The sequence below is a fragment of the Filicampus tigris genome, chromosome 2 (assembly GCF_054856515.1).
Source record: "Filicampus tigris isolate MCC_2025a chromosome 2, RoL_Ftig_1.0, whole genome shotgun sequence".
Taxonomy (NCBI): domain Eukaryota; kingdom Metazoa; phylum Chordata; class Actinopteri; order Syngnathiformes; family Syngnathidae; genus Filicampus; species Filicampus tigris.
This window is the reverse complement of record NC_141218.1, coordinates 32,341,531-32,357,333: the sequence shown is the minus strand read 5'-3', so window position 1 is coordinate 32,357,333 and position 15,803 is coordinate 32,341,531. Positions and strand designations below refer to the sequence as shown.

Genomic DNA, 15,803 nt, shown 5'->3' with positions numbered 1-15,803 from the left:
TGCGTCTTAACTGGTTGTATTAGTGGTCCAGTAAATATACACTTTGCGGGAGAAGTGCTGTCAAACTGTTTACCAAACTGTACCTATTGTCCTCATTAGAGTTGCAGGTGAGCTGGAGCAAACCCCAGCTGACTTTAGTCAAGCAAAAGGGTACACACTGGACTGGTTGTCAAATAATTGCAAGGCACCTTGAGTATAACAAACACAACAACAGGGCTGTCGTCGTGCGGATTTGGTTGTGACATACAGTACTTCCAGATGCCTACATAGAATATCTGTCCCTCGCCCTTTCCCTCTGTCCTCAGCATTTATACAGAAACTTGACGGTGTTGATTTTAAATACCTCCACTTTGAGACACAGGTTTTACATGATCTATGGCATAGTTCAATATTGTGCGTTTTGAAATGTTGTACTCATGTTTGAAGAAGAAAGCACATGTACAATGTGGGGTACAGAAATAGAGTGTGCGGAGAGTCATCTAAACTGATAGGCATATTCTGTATGCTCTCTGCGTAAATGGCAGACTTTTTTTCAGCCAAAGTGATGCTTGTCTCTTGTTTGTCTGTATGGAGATAAAAAAAAGGAAATCATGTTTCCCCAGGAGAATTTCCCTTTGTGCTGTCAAGTTTAAACATTCAGTTATGCTGCCTGTTAAGACTATTCTTCAATATTTGCAGCAAAGATGAAACGCATAGTAAAGCCTAGTAAGCTTATAATGACGGATGGGTAAGCCTAAACTCAATTAATTTAGCAAGTAAATCTTAAATTGTTGAAATACGCAACTAAAATGAATCACAAGAGAATATATTCTGGCTCAACATCACGGACCAGTAGTTTAACTTATGTCGGGCTGCAACAACGAATCGATATCAATAAAAATTGATATTTAAAAATGTTGGTGACAAATTAAAATATCGATTTGTTGTGTTGCGTGAGTAGCATGTCACTCACCCGCTGCGTTGCGCTACGTCCGATGGCGTGCGCATGAGTTGAGCGGTCACTGTTCAGTGGCCACTCACAAAGAATTAATTATAAACCTTCAAACAAGACTCATGTAGCAGTCCATCGTGTTGTATACTATTTTCTTGTATGACAAGTATTAATGAGGAAAAATGAAGCCCCAAGAAATGCAAAAATATTGAGGATGTGCTTTGCAACCATATAAACAGTTTGGGGTGAAAAGGAGGGGGGGACAGCTACAGCTACTCTGAAGGGACAAACTTAGTTGCACACAACAACGCACTGTATGTTGCTTAAACGAATGCACTCAAAAATAGAAATATTAACGCATAAACTAAATGTGTTGGTTAACAGATTGAGTAGAAACTAATGAAGAATGTTCATAATGTAGAAATTACTTTATCAAACAATGCATAAAGGGAGTATGTTATCCATTATTTGTGTGTTTAATTTTTATTCAGTTTAATGTTATTTTTGCACAGTCCTTGATTTATACCCCTAGGTTGGATAAAGCTGTGTTTAAATGTGGTACATAAATAATATTAACTTGCATTTACTACAGTGATGGTAATAATTTAGGGGATTATTCTCCAGTTTGCACTGAAATCACTTCCTTACACACTTTTCTTGTGCGTTTTCAAGATGCTGAGATTCTCCAGTCTAGGCGTCTGACACACCCACCATGCATAACTTGGAAATTTGTGCACAACAACCAAAAGGCTGTGATATGGTAAAGTCTGAGGGTGGCCCTAATTTCTGGATCGTGGGGTTTTCATGAGACGGGAATTACATAAAGAGCCATTTTGAAAATATGTCACATTTTGATTGTGAAACTAACGTCATGGATGTGGAAGTGATCTTCGCCAGTGATGTGTGTGCAGTTAATCTATAGGATACATTCAAAGGAGTGTGTGTTTTTGCATTCACTTTCTAATAAATCCCAGAAAAGCAATTTAATCAGGATACCGTACTCATAAATAAACGCTTCATTAGGAGACGATGCAAACTGAGAGTACCCAAGGTTGCCAAGCAACACAATGCACGCATGGCACATCAAATACAACAAATAAGACAACATCACAATATCTAAAGCTCACAGATGATGACTGTAGTTCTTTGTGATCAGAAATCAGCATGGGGAAATGCTGCTCACGTAGAAACAATTCTGCTGGTGCTGATACGTTTTATTTATTGATTTATTTTAAAAATTTTAATTTAATTAATATGACATAATGTCAACATTCCCGCAACCCTTGTGAGGATAAGCGGTTAGGATAATGGATGGATGGAATGTCAACATTCTGCCTTCATTCTAATGAAGAAGGGACACATATACAGCCGTTGGGCAGTCAGTGAGCGTATATGGGACAGGTGTGCCCCGTCAACCCCATCCGCACGTCTGCAAAAATTTGTCAAGTTGGCCGAGTCGGTCGATGACAGTCATCACTCGCAGTCAGTGGCTGTGTCATGACTAAAAACGTCCAATATGATGCTATGCCTTTGAGATACCGGGGCAGGGCGATTCTGCACAAGTTGGATAATGATCTTGATCATTTGAATTAGGTATGCTGGAGCTGGGAGGCATATAAAACATCCAGGATACCGGCCCTCAAAGACCGGAGTTGCCCACCTCTGTGCTAGACCTTAGTACAGCCTCCACAGTGCAGAAGCCAAAAGATGTTTAAGTCAATGGAAGAATGAGCGTACTGACAAATTTGTCTGGAAACATCCTCATTTAAAGTTAGCTCCACCCAGAGCGCGTTTCATGAAGCTGCGTAAGTGGCTCACTTAAGTTGATTGGACATTCTGTCATTCAGCCATAAAAAAAAGTGTGCAGCATCGCGCCTTTGACCCGTTATGAAAAAGCTTCTGTGTTACTGTTCTGAAATAAGGCCTATTTGGCAGATATGCTCTGGCATAAATTTGAATGTTTTTGTGGTGGTCCATGACAAATTGTCAAGGTTTTAATACATAATGTACAATCAAAATGTGTTTTGAAAGATGGTCAACAGAGGTCGAAGAAGAGTGTATTAATGATTAAATAATTGATAAAAAAAAAATATATTTTTTCTGAATTGTGATTGAGAAAATACACAAACAATAATTACAAAAATCGTTATCTTTCAGAGCGAAACAATACAAAAAATAATTAGATAGGAACAGCTAACAAGTGCTGAAAAATCTTTATATTTATCAGAAAAATATTTTTGTCATAATTAAAGCAAACATCAAATACTTTTACTCTAACATGTACTCAGGTAACATGAACAAAATTAGTTATTTTCTGTTAGGATATGTACTTTTTCTCAAAGTATTGCATTCAGGGATTTTAGTCCCCAAGACTGGGAACAGTGTAATAAGAATAGTAAATACTACTGGTAATTTTTCTTTTCTCTTCCTGTCAAATGTTGTTAATTAATTGATTCAAATTACTGGATTATTAGGTAATGAGAAAAGATAATCATGTGGTAGCCTCTGTCTCAACCTCTCACCCTTAACAAAGGCATTAAGTCCATGACCACTGTAATCTTGGATTTGAAAATGTTTGATGTACAGGCGAACATATCATTTTTTCCTCATGTCACATCCATCTAAATGTAGTTGCCATGGTAATGGCAACATGGAGATCAATCACTGCCAAGCAGGAGTGGAGCATGACACCAATTAAAAGGTTATGTTGTCTGCTAGTCATCACTCACACCCCTCACTAATGCACTAATTACCAGGTCCGGGACATTAATGGGATAGCATGGTTCAGCCAGGGGATTAATCTGCATGGCTTTGCTATGTGAACGTGTGTGTGTGTATGTGATTAATGTGAACCCCTAAAACCACCACTGACAGCCTGACTATGACTTTGAGCGACACCACATAAAGGGAATGAACTGGCCAGGCAGAGCGTTGGGATATCTGCACAAGAAAACCACGGGCTGAGGTCACGGCTGGGCTCTATGATGCATTTTTAGTGCTATTTCACTCACATACATTGGTTATATTCGTGTGTAACAGTGATTTCACATGGTTGCTGTGGTGACTCTTGGTACACTTGACATTTGTATGGCCAAGTTTTCTCTTTCCTAGAAGCCAGGCCTGGAAGTGGGGCTTGATGGTCTGCACTCATGAGGTATGGCCAGCACTGTCCAAAGATGCAAAATGGACCCCCCTTCCCATTGATTCACCACCTGTGTGAAGGGCCAAGGGGGTTGGCTACAATACGAGCTGAGTGATGGCCAAAGGCAGGGACCTTGGCAATCCGATCCCAAGCTCCAGAAGCTGGCTCTAGGGATGTGAAATGCCAGTTGTCAATGAGTTCTCTGCTATATTAAGACATTCCACTTACGATAGGACCCGCCTCAATGCTCGTTTTGGACTCGGGAATTAGTTCTCTTGAGAGGGGCTGGACTCTTTTCCATTTTAGAGTTACACCCAGTGAGAGTCGCTGAGTTAGTGTAGGCATACTTCTTTTCCTCCTGCTCAGTGCAAGGTACGACAAAAGTGGATAAAAAGTTAGTTTCCCTCTGCCATTTGATTGTTCATGCCTGTGCATCAAGCAGCAGCTCAGAGTACCCGCCGTTTTCGGAATCCTTGCATAGAGTGCTAGAGACCACTACTGCTCATTACTCCCTTATTCTTGGGGTACAATGACAATGAGACCTGGAAGGGTCTGATTAGGAGGAATGTCACAGCTCCCGATCTGAACGTGAGTTGTGTTTTCTTATTGGACTTCTATGGTCATCACAGATAGTCAATAACACACACCATGTTCAAGCATAAGGGTGTCTATACTTGAACTTAACACCAGGACACCTTAAGCCGCAGTTTGATGATGTTTTATTTTGGTGTTATTATCAGACATCCAGAAACATGTTTTGGACACTCATGTGATGAGGGAGGTATTGTTGATGGTGTTAAGAATGCCAATAAGACCAGGCAGACCAGAACATATTATGATAATATGTCTGCAACATCACGTTGACATCGAGGAGAGGCCTCTGGATTTGCAGAACAGGGTGGCGTGTTGCTACCGGAGGATGCTAACACTCTTCAGTTTCCATGCTAAGGACTGGAGAGGAAAGTTAATTGAGGAAGTGAAATATTTGACTCAAGAGGTATAATAGGGTGTCCTGGCTGTGGAAAAATGAACCAGCACTACACGCTCACCAGGGTCCTGGAGCATGCATGGAAGTTCGATCACCGGTTTTCATATATTTGTAGACTTGGAGAAGGTATTCATGTCACTCGAAGAGTCCAGGCCCAATAAGGTCTCTGTAAAAGCAGTGTCAGAGTTCTGAAAGTGAGACAAATTATTTTCCAAAGAGTGGCACGGAGTATAGCTTCTTCTTCTTTGCATCGAAAGGAGCTAAATGCGGTGGCTCAGACATTTAATTAGATGCCTCCTAGATGTCACACTTGTTGAGGTCTTAAGGGCATGTTCCACCCGCAAGATACTTCATGTAAGGCCTGGCCTGGAAACACCTTGGAATTCCCCTTGGAAAAATTGGACAAAGTGGCTGAGGAGAAGGAAGTATGGGTTTTCTGCTTGGGCTGCTGCCCCCACGACTCTGGATAAGTGGGGGGAGGGGATTATAGATAGATAGATAGATAGATGGATGGATGGATGGATGGATGGATGGATGGATGGATGTATGTATGTATGTATGGATGGATGGATGGATGGATGGATGGATGGATGGATGGATGGATGGATGGATGGATGGATGGATGGATGGATGGATGGATGGATGGATGGATGGATGGATGGATGGATGGATGGATGAATAGATAATTAGATAGATAGATAGATAGATAGATAGATAGATAGATAGATAGATAGATAGATAGATAGATAGATAGATAGATAGATAGATAGATGAATTGTTGGTTGGAATGGTGGAATCTAGAAATACTTAGAAATACTTGAAGCTAGGTCAACTTTTTGAAAAAGTACCCTTTAAAAGTTCAGACCCAAATAATTTCAGAAGAGATCCATCATTGAAATAAATAATTCTGAAAACAGCAACAGAAACAAGTAAAGGTGTGTGTTACATTTCCGAGTGTCCATCCATCCATTTTTTTTCTGCTTATACGGGGTTGCATCGTGTGACAGCAGCTTTAGCAGAGAAGCACAGACTTCCTTTGCTCCAGCCACTTTCTCCAGCTATTCTGGGGAAATCCCAAGGCATTCCCCAGCCCGTCAGGAGACATAGTTTCTCTAGCCTGACCTGAGTCATCCCTGGGGTCTCCTCCAGGTGGGATGTGCCTGGAACACCTCACCAGGGAGTCATCCAGGAGGCATTCTAACCAGACTCCCGAGCCTCCTCATCTGGCCCCTCTTGATGCAAAGGAGGAGCGGCTTGAATCTTAGTCTCTCCTGGATGACCAGGCTTCTAATCCTATATCTAATGGAGATCCCGGACATGCGGCAGAGGAAACTCAGTCCAGCCGCTTGTTACCGGGATGATGCTCTTTCAGTCAGGACCCACAGCTCGTGACCAGAGATGAAGGTAGGAACGTAGATTGATCAGGCAAATTGAGAGCTTCGCATTTCGGCTCCAATACAGAGTTCGCATCCACTGCGGATGTTGCACCGATGCGGTTGTCAATATCCTGCTCCATCCTCCCTTCATTCATGAACAAGACCACGAAGATACTTGAACTGCCCCAATTGGGACAGGATCTCATCCTCAACCCATCCTTTTCCAACTCTTACTTGAACTCCTGTGAAACGCATATGTGTTTCTGTCATTGTGCTTTATGCAATGACACATTAGAGAGTATTATGTGCAATTACTCATAATGTAAACCACCTCCGGCAATCCTCTGCAGTAGTCACCATATGTGTATCCACTTTAGCCACTTTACCTGTTGTGCAATTGCCATGATGTGGTACTAGTCAATGTTGTAGTTCCTCCGAAATTTGCCATCTGACTGATACATGTCATGTCATCTTCCAAACCGTTTATCCTATACAGGGTCGCGGGGAGTTGCTGGAGCCTATCCCAGCTGTCAATGGGCGAAGGCAGACTACACCCCGAACTGGTCGCCAGCCAGTCGCAGGGCACACATAGACACTGTCACTGAGCGGGAATTGATCCCACGCTACCCGCACACAACTCAGGCGTGTGTACCACTACACTATCAGTGACCTCCATCTGACTGATAATTTATTGATATTTGGTAAATTAATGTTTCTATTTTATTACTTTTTACAATGCAGCACTCTATATTGTGTTTATTTATTGTTTATATTGTAATACTTTTTGCTATGCAGCACTCCAAATTTCAGTATAATGAAATGTACAATGACAATATAGACATTCTATTATATTTTATTCTATTCTGTTCTCAGATTTGGAATTGCTGATTTTCATCCCAAATGCTTCACACTCCGCTGTGAACTACTACAGTGAGAGTTGAAGATCGCAGCTTGATAGAGCCAAGAGTACCACATGATCTGCAAAAAGCAGAGATGCAATTCTAAGGCCACCAAACCCAACCCCTCAACATCTTGCCTGAATTAGAAATTGTGTCCATAAAGGTTATGAACAGAATCGGTGACAAAGGAAAAGCCTTGGTGGAGTCAAAACCACACTGAAAACAAATAAGATTTACTGGAGGAAATGCTGACCAAACTCTGATATCAGTCGTACAGAACAGAACAGCCCAAGCAACCAGGACTCCCAAAACACTCTCCACAGAACCTCCTGAGGTACATGGTCCCTTTTTCGTGTCTACAAAATACATGTAAACGTGTTGGCAAACTCCCATGCACCCTCGAGGATCCTCCCGAGGGTGTAGAGCTGGTCCACTGTTCCACGGTCAGGACGCAAACCACACTACTCATGCTGAATCTGTGATTCGACTTCCCAATGGACCCTCCTCTCCAGCACCCCTGAATATACCTTATTAAAGAGGTTAAGGAGTGTGGTCCCTCTGGAGTTGGAAAACACCCTCTGGTCCCCCTTCTTAAAAAAGGAGACCACCATCCCGTTCTGCAAATCCATAGGCACTGTCTCTGATGTCCGTGTTGCAGAGAAGTGTCAACCAGGACAGCCCCACAACATCCAGAGGCCTTAGGACACTGGTGTTAAACTCAAGGCCCGGGGGCCAGATCATTTTATGTGGCCCACGAAGGCAAATCATGTGTGTTGACGACGTTTATTTGAAATTGTCTTCACTTTTAACACTACATATGAGCTATTGCAAACATTTTTCCCAATACCTATTTTAAAATAAATGGAAAAATAGTTGAACAAACTACTTACTGGCTTCTGATTTCAAAGACGCTATAAGGCGGGCATACTGTACATTTATATGGTTTCACAGTTGTAACGGCCCTCCGAGAGACAACATAACAAAGATGTGGTAGCCCATGACAAAAAATATGTTTGACACCCCTGTTTTACAAACTGCGGGACGATTTCATCCCCTTCCGAGGTGCGTTTTAACCACCTCAGTGACATCAACACCAATGATAGGAGAGTCCACCTCAGAGTCCTCAGACTCTGCTTCCTCAAAGGAAGGCGTGTCAGCAGAATTAAGGAGGTCCTCGAAGTATTCTCCCCAGCAACTCACAACGTGCCAAGTCGAGGTCAACAGCTCTCTATCTAGTGGTAATAAGACGGCGGATGGTGGACCAGAATTTCCTCAAAGCCTTCCGGAAGTCCTTTTCCATGGCCTCACTGAACTCATCCCACGCCAGCATTTTTGCCTTTGCAACCACCGAAGCTAAGTTCCACTTGTACCCATCAGCTGCCTCAGGAGTCCCACAGGACAAAAAGGCCTGATTAGATTGATGGTATCTGTTCCAGATAGTGTCCACCAACAGGTTTGGGGATTACCACCATGACAGGCACCGACCACCTTACGGCCATAGCTCAAGTCGGCTGCCTCGACAATGAAGGCGCGGAACGTGGTCCACTTGGAATTAATGCCGCCGCCTCCCCTGGGACGTGGCTAAAGTTCTACCCAGGGAGGGAGCAATGTTCCATCTAATTTTCCATGGTGACGGTGAGCAACATCAGACTTGCACATCAGTACCACACTTGTCAGTAGCTTTTAAGACCGCTGTTAATCGACCTCTGCTTAAGCGGCCAAACCACGATCCGGAGAACCTCAGTAATTATAGGCCGGTTTCAAATCTCCCATTTATTGCGAAAATTCTTGAAAAAGTCGTAGTAACTATATATGGCCGCTAATAATTGATTTTAAATTCTTCGGTCAGGATTTAAAGCCGATCATTGTACTGAGACGGTCCTTGCTAAAGTGACTAATGATCTTCTCCTAGCTATGGACTTCGACACCTCATCAATACTACTCTTACTCGATCTTAGAGCTGCTTTTGACACCGTCGATCATAAGGTACTATTAGAACGCCTTGAAGCGTGTGTTGGTATCTCAGGTTTAGCACTTTCTTGGTTTAACTCTTACCTCTCAGAGAGGACGCACCGTGTAATTCATGGCAATGCGACCTCTGAGTTTGGAGTCAGGCAGGGCATCCGTATTAGGACCCCTATTATTTAGCATCTACATGCTTCCGCTTGGTGAAATTGTACGTATATATAACATTAGTTTTCATATATATGTATATAATTATTATTAGGGCTGTCAACAGATTAAAATTGAGAGATTAATTATATAATTAAATCTGTAATTCTGTAATTCCATCCATCCATCCATTATCGATACCGCTTATCCCCACAAGGGGCACGGGGCGTGCTGGAGCCTATCCGAGCTGTAATTCTGTAATTTGTTTATCTAATTAATCTATTTTTTAATCTGATTTAAAAATTGCTGAGAAAAGCCCCAAAGCTCCCCATTGTCTGTATGCATGTATCTGTATTCATGGTGTATATCTTTTTTTCAATTACCCAGTTATTTGCCACTTTGAGGAACTGTTTTTCACATTTACCAGCTTAGTCCCTGGTTGCTGTTTTCACGATGATCAGTGCAAAATGACTTGAAGTTCTATTCACCATCAATAGTGTCCTGTCACCTCCAAATAACCGTGGTTGCGAGTTGAGATCTAGTGATCTGCCGTTATAGCAAATTTGTCCGAATCTCCCACCGAAACATGAAGCTTGCTTTTTCTTTTCACCGTCATACATCTTGATGATTTTAGTCATCACTGTCTGTAGTCCTGCATGGTTCCTGCGGGCTGTTCTCCAGTTTAGTTTGGCAAATAGCTTTGCAGTGGATCGCTACATTAGTGTCTTCGTTGCTATCATTAGCTACGGCTTTAGTTACTTTAGTTACTTTGCATTTATTTGGTTGGCTTGAGCTGCTTCTTTGGTAAGCAAAGTCCTTCTTATAAAGAAGGCATATCACTGCGCCAATCAGATTATGCCAAACACAATGAAAGCCAATCAGTGTCCACTTCAGGGTGTGACATTGACCATTGTTTTTTACACTTCCAACAACTCAAGCACAAGCCCCATGCATCAAAATGGATCTCATCATCAGACAGAAACAGTGAAGTTAGAGATGAAAAATTTAAAATGATTAATGCGCTTAAAAAATTAACGCTTTAACTCTGATTGTAATTGATTGATCACAATGAATGCACTAATTTGACACCCCTTATTATTATTATTATTATTATTATTATTAATAATAATAATAATAATAATAATAATAATAATAATAATAATAATAATATTATTATCATTTTAATTGTATATTATATTTATTTTAAAGTTTTATTTTGGGGGGTATTTCCGCCTTTGTTACGCCGTTGCGAACCCCCCGACATGGTTCCCACCCTTCTAAGTAATTGATATACAACAAATTTAACTTTAAAAATGCTAAATGATGAATAAATAAGCTGCAGGCTGTAAAAGGAACTCAGTTTCAACCGCTATGTGGACGATCACAACGGAACTTTGCTAACAACTACGTTAAAGTTTAAATTTTTATCATAAAATTGACTTACCTTAACTAGAATGCCATGGTGCATTTCATCCAAAGGTACAATCCTGGTGTAATGCACTTTTAAACACTTGTCGTTGCTGTGCAAAGCGATAGTGTCACTACTTCTGCTGCTGTTATTGCCACTTCTTCTTCGTTGCCTCCTTCTTCTTTAAGTAAGCATGGCTGAACTTTCTCTTTCCACAAAAACACCAACAAGGTGCTTTGGATGAAATCCAACGAAGGATTCTAGATCAGGCAAGCTGTTTTAAGACAAATTTAAGAAAAAACTAACAAAAACGTCAACATTTTATTTGCCGATGTTTCGTCGTCCTTGTGTTGAGCATGTCGAGCGGCACGTTGCCGCGTGGCTGAGCGTGCTGCGCTCACAACATATGAACACAGCTGTTTACTATCCTCTTATCCGGCTTGACTCTGACGAACTGATCGGCACATTTGAATAACATTATGAGTTTCCGAACATAACGGTGTTTGCTTCGTCGTCATTGTCGTGCTGTGAGCACGTTGTGCTTGACGGGTGGCTGAGCGCGCTCCGCTCACAACTTGTGAACACAGCTGTTTACTATCCGCTTATCTGGCTTGACTCTGACTAACTGAACGACACATTTAAATAACATTATGAGTTTCTGAACAGAACCTTGTTCAAAAGTGCTGTTAGTTTGTTAGCGTGGACGAAACTAGCGAGAGGGTGAGATGATGCACAGCCCATCAGCTCACGGGATAAATCCACTTGTGCTCTCATTGGTCGATCTCACGCCAGGAACCAATCACATGATTTGAAACAATGTGTCTTTCTGCAATATGGCTGTATTTTTCATTTTCACTTTTTGATGAATACTTTTTGAAAACCCGCAATGTACTGATGCCGCGAAACTGAAACCGCGATGGTTTATCAAGGAAACCTGCATCCAAACACGTTTTTGACTACGGTGGTTGTATTAAAGCAAGCTTATAATAGCTCACAGAACCTATTTGTCCCGACGCAATGGCAGCTAACGCGCGCTATACTTGCCTGCAAGAAGTGGAGCTGTGGCGTAGCGGCATTGAAATTCGCATCGGCTAGGCTGTGTCTGCAATTCAACGTGACATTGTCTTGGTCAGATTCTGACAAATCTGAGTCAGTCTCACCATTTTCCATATGAGGGCATTCCATCAATACTGGTGGAAGATCTGTCAATCGTCACTGATGGACGCTTGTTTTGCTGACTCTGTGTCTGACGAGGCCGGTGCGCAGCGCATAATAAATAATCAGCAACCACATGCGAAGGCGGAAGCCTGTCTGTAACATGGGTCAGGTTACATTCTTTCCATCTAAATAAATACATAAATAAATAAATATCCAAGTCTGGATGCCACGCTCATGGCAAAAAAAAGAAAATTACAGACAGATTAACATCCATAGGCAAGCGATCTGGCGTATCACTCAATAGCAACTGTTGGGTTCCCAGTCAACACCTTGACGTCACATCTGTTCCTAACATGGTGCCGTGCATTAAAATGAACCAGGGGGATTGTTTTGGCAAATACAAGACTAGACACAATCATGGGAACACCGGATATTTATCAAACTTTACAATATTGCTCAGTTTCCCCATCAATATCTCAAAATGGGCCACCGGAGTACACTTTAAGGATTTAATGACACTTTTTATGTTGTGAATTGGCCCAAATTGACTTATAATTGACTCATCATTTTTAACAATTATGGCATCGATATTTGCTATTTAATTACACAAAATATATTAAGTGAAGCGTGACACTTTTCTTCAATAATGTGAAAATAAAAATGGTTGAAAATGTAAACAATATTAAATGTTGGATAATGTTATTACTGATTACTGTAAAAGTGTTGAGAGGTTTCACTTGTTAGATAATCTTCTGCAAGAAGAATTTAAAGGACTTTACCTAGCCCAGTAATTCTCATATTCACACTCTGAAGATGGTGCTAAACAATAATATTCAAAGTCTTTGTTGGCAAATATTAGACAAATATGTTACACTAACTTAAGCTGTCAGATCATTGTAACAAATATAAAAACTCGGACAAAGTGGCCATTTTTACATAACTCACATTTTGTCAAAAATGATCAAAAGTACAGATGTGTGTGCGTGTGAGTGTGGGGGGGCGGCTGTGACTATGCTTGCCTTTGGCATCCAAATGAGTAGCTCTGAGTCAACCAAAGTGTGCTCATTCATAAATGTGCATTGGTGATGCGAGGCAGCTTGGAGCTGCAAGAACTCATGAATCGCACGACACATTTGCCATCAACATTTAACATCACGGCAACGTGCAGAGGTGGGCAATTTACAAAATTTGGCCAGTCTGTCATTCGTCAGCAGCCTGGGCCCACGTTCGTCATCGTCAGTCAGCCATTTTTTCAAGCCAAACCAAACTGTATATGCCAGTCGGTCAGCCAGTCATGTTATATTAACAATAAAAGTCATTTTGACTGTTTGAACCCATTAAGCCCGGAGCGCATAACCGCGTTTTTATCACTAGAGGGCTGTTGCGTCATTCTACCTTTCAAACCGGCACAGCGGATACGTCACTGTCCTTTTTTAATCCAATTCTCTGTCCCTTAGCCAACTTAATGCATCAGAATATAGACATGGCGGTGTCGTGAGACCGCGGAGGATGTCGTGTCGATGGCCGGGAGCTCTGATTAAAGTAAGTAAAGTAACGGCAGTGTTGTATAGACGATGCGCACGACCAGTGGAACCAGTCGAATGTGATATGATGTGGTTTGTAGACAATGATGATATTGACGTATTTGTAACAGAAAAGAGGCTGGTAATCACCACTCGATTTTTTTTTTAAATTAAAATAGTGCTTCTCTTGCACTGACAATTTATTTTTACATCTTCGATTGAAACAATAAATAATAATAAATTCTGCCTGTGCTAAAGGCACATGTCCAAGCTCTTTAATTCTTTCTGTTTCTGTCTGCTACAGGGGCTGAGATATTAATCATTTTGTAAGTGTTGAATTTCTGGGAGAACTTCAGGTTTTCATGGGTAATTCCAAAGGCGACCTTAGGTTTTGGGGAGCTGTTGAGACAGGCGCTTTAGGCCTTAATGGGTTAAAACGATGTGTTATTCCTCTGCGTATATAGATATAAGATGCTCATGGCCTCTCGTCTTTTCCTAATTCTGTATATATTTCATTACCATGGTGCAGTTGTATGGTAGACTAGACTAGAGTCGGGACTAGAGCTGATGACTAGTCACCGATGACAAATATACGTCCGCCCGCACAATATACCGTCAACGCCGAGTGTCAATGACGTAAATACGCCGGCGCGCACATACCATCGAGTGTCAATGACGTAAATACGCATACGTGGTCGTCTGTAGCCTTTGTAAAGCCGAGTTGGCGTACCACATTGGCGATGAACGAACACCCGAAGCGACTTCACCCAGGTGCTGCTGGAAGACGACAGAGAGCAAAAAGTTGAAGGATCGTAAATCCATCCAACTAATTATTAATATCAATGAGGTTGGTCCTCATTGGAGTTTTTGCTTATTTAAGAGTTATTTAATTTTTTGTTACTTATTCTTTTTAATTATTTTACTTGGGCTGCTTAACATGCACTCACACATTGTTTCACTGACAGACAAATACCTCATTCATGTTCACACGTCATGGTGCTTGCCTAAAAGAGATCTTAGTGTTCACTGAATTGCAAATGTTATTTTTTACTTTAATAAACAAAGAATTTCAAAAAGTTCAGAAGTGTTTTGTGAATTAAAAACTGTCAACTCAAAAATAATTGCTAGATTAGTCCAAAAATTAAATGTTGGACTAATCAATCTTATAGAGTAGAGGAGGTGTTACATCTTCAAAATACTCACGAGTCTGAGGATGAATTGCTTGATTGACACATAGCGAGTCAGAGTAAAAGAAGTCCGCCTCCGTCGGCCAAGATGAACTGTTATATGTGACAGTCATGACATTGTAGGTAGTACATGCCAGGCAGTCGAAATAAATAAAATAATGAGCTTATGTGGTGCTTGTTGACATTATTCCCCCATGGAAAAAAGAGTACGGGGTAATCATAACCCAGTTAGTGATGATTACACTGATGGACAAAAGCCCACTTCCATCAGAGCTTAGTCCGTCATTTTTTTTTTTTTACGTTTCTCATTATTCGTCATTCATCAGCAAAACAGGAGTCCGTCAGTGACAAACTGACAGACTTTCAATACTGACGGAATGCCTACCTCTGTTAATGTGCTTCAATTGTGCATATTAGAGATATTTTCACTCAAGCATCGAGGCACATCTCCAGTCCGTTATGAGGCGAGTGGTGAGATGGCAAGAGGACCGCACTTGTAGGTGTGTTTGATTATAGTTGGAATCATTAAAAATCTTAAAAACATACGTGCTAAAAATGGTTTGTGTGTTGACAAGAGAGAGAGAGAGAGAGAGAGCGACAGAGACAGAAAGTGCAAGAGACGGAGCACTAAGGGAGTAGTGTTTTACAACTGAATTTATGTGTCTATTCATCATAGAATAATTACCACTTTTGTGTGCTTTGGTCCAATGACTCAGATGCAATTCAGAATTTCCCACAGATTTGGAATATATTATTTTCTGTGTTTGAATCCATTTTGCACATCTTATTACTACAACTTTCTGGCTGTATAATTGCCTTTTAGTAGTTTGCATTGAAAATATTTCAAATTTATTTTGTATTGAAATGGCTCCTGTGGTGATTTGCTTTGCAATTATTGGCAAAAATAAAAGACACAACAACAACACCAAGATAACCCCTTCCTCTCAACCTTAGAACCAGCGACAACATTATGCATAGTAATTCTGGTCTTAATACCTTTTCAACAATAATCATTTGGATCACAACGACAACCATCATCATCATCACCCTCATTATCATCATCGTCATCATCATCATCA

At 41.1% G+C, this 15,803-nt stretch overlaps 1 protein-coding gene across 3 annotated transcripts in view; it reads right to left on the bottom strand.

Annotated features, from left to right (window-relative positions):
• The window catches only part of tenm1 (teneurin transmembrane protein 1), a 298,794-nt gene that overhangs the window by 188,541 nt on the left and 94,450 nt on the right, over positions 1-15,803 (bottom strand). The window lies entirely within an intron of this gene.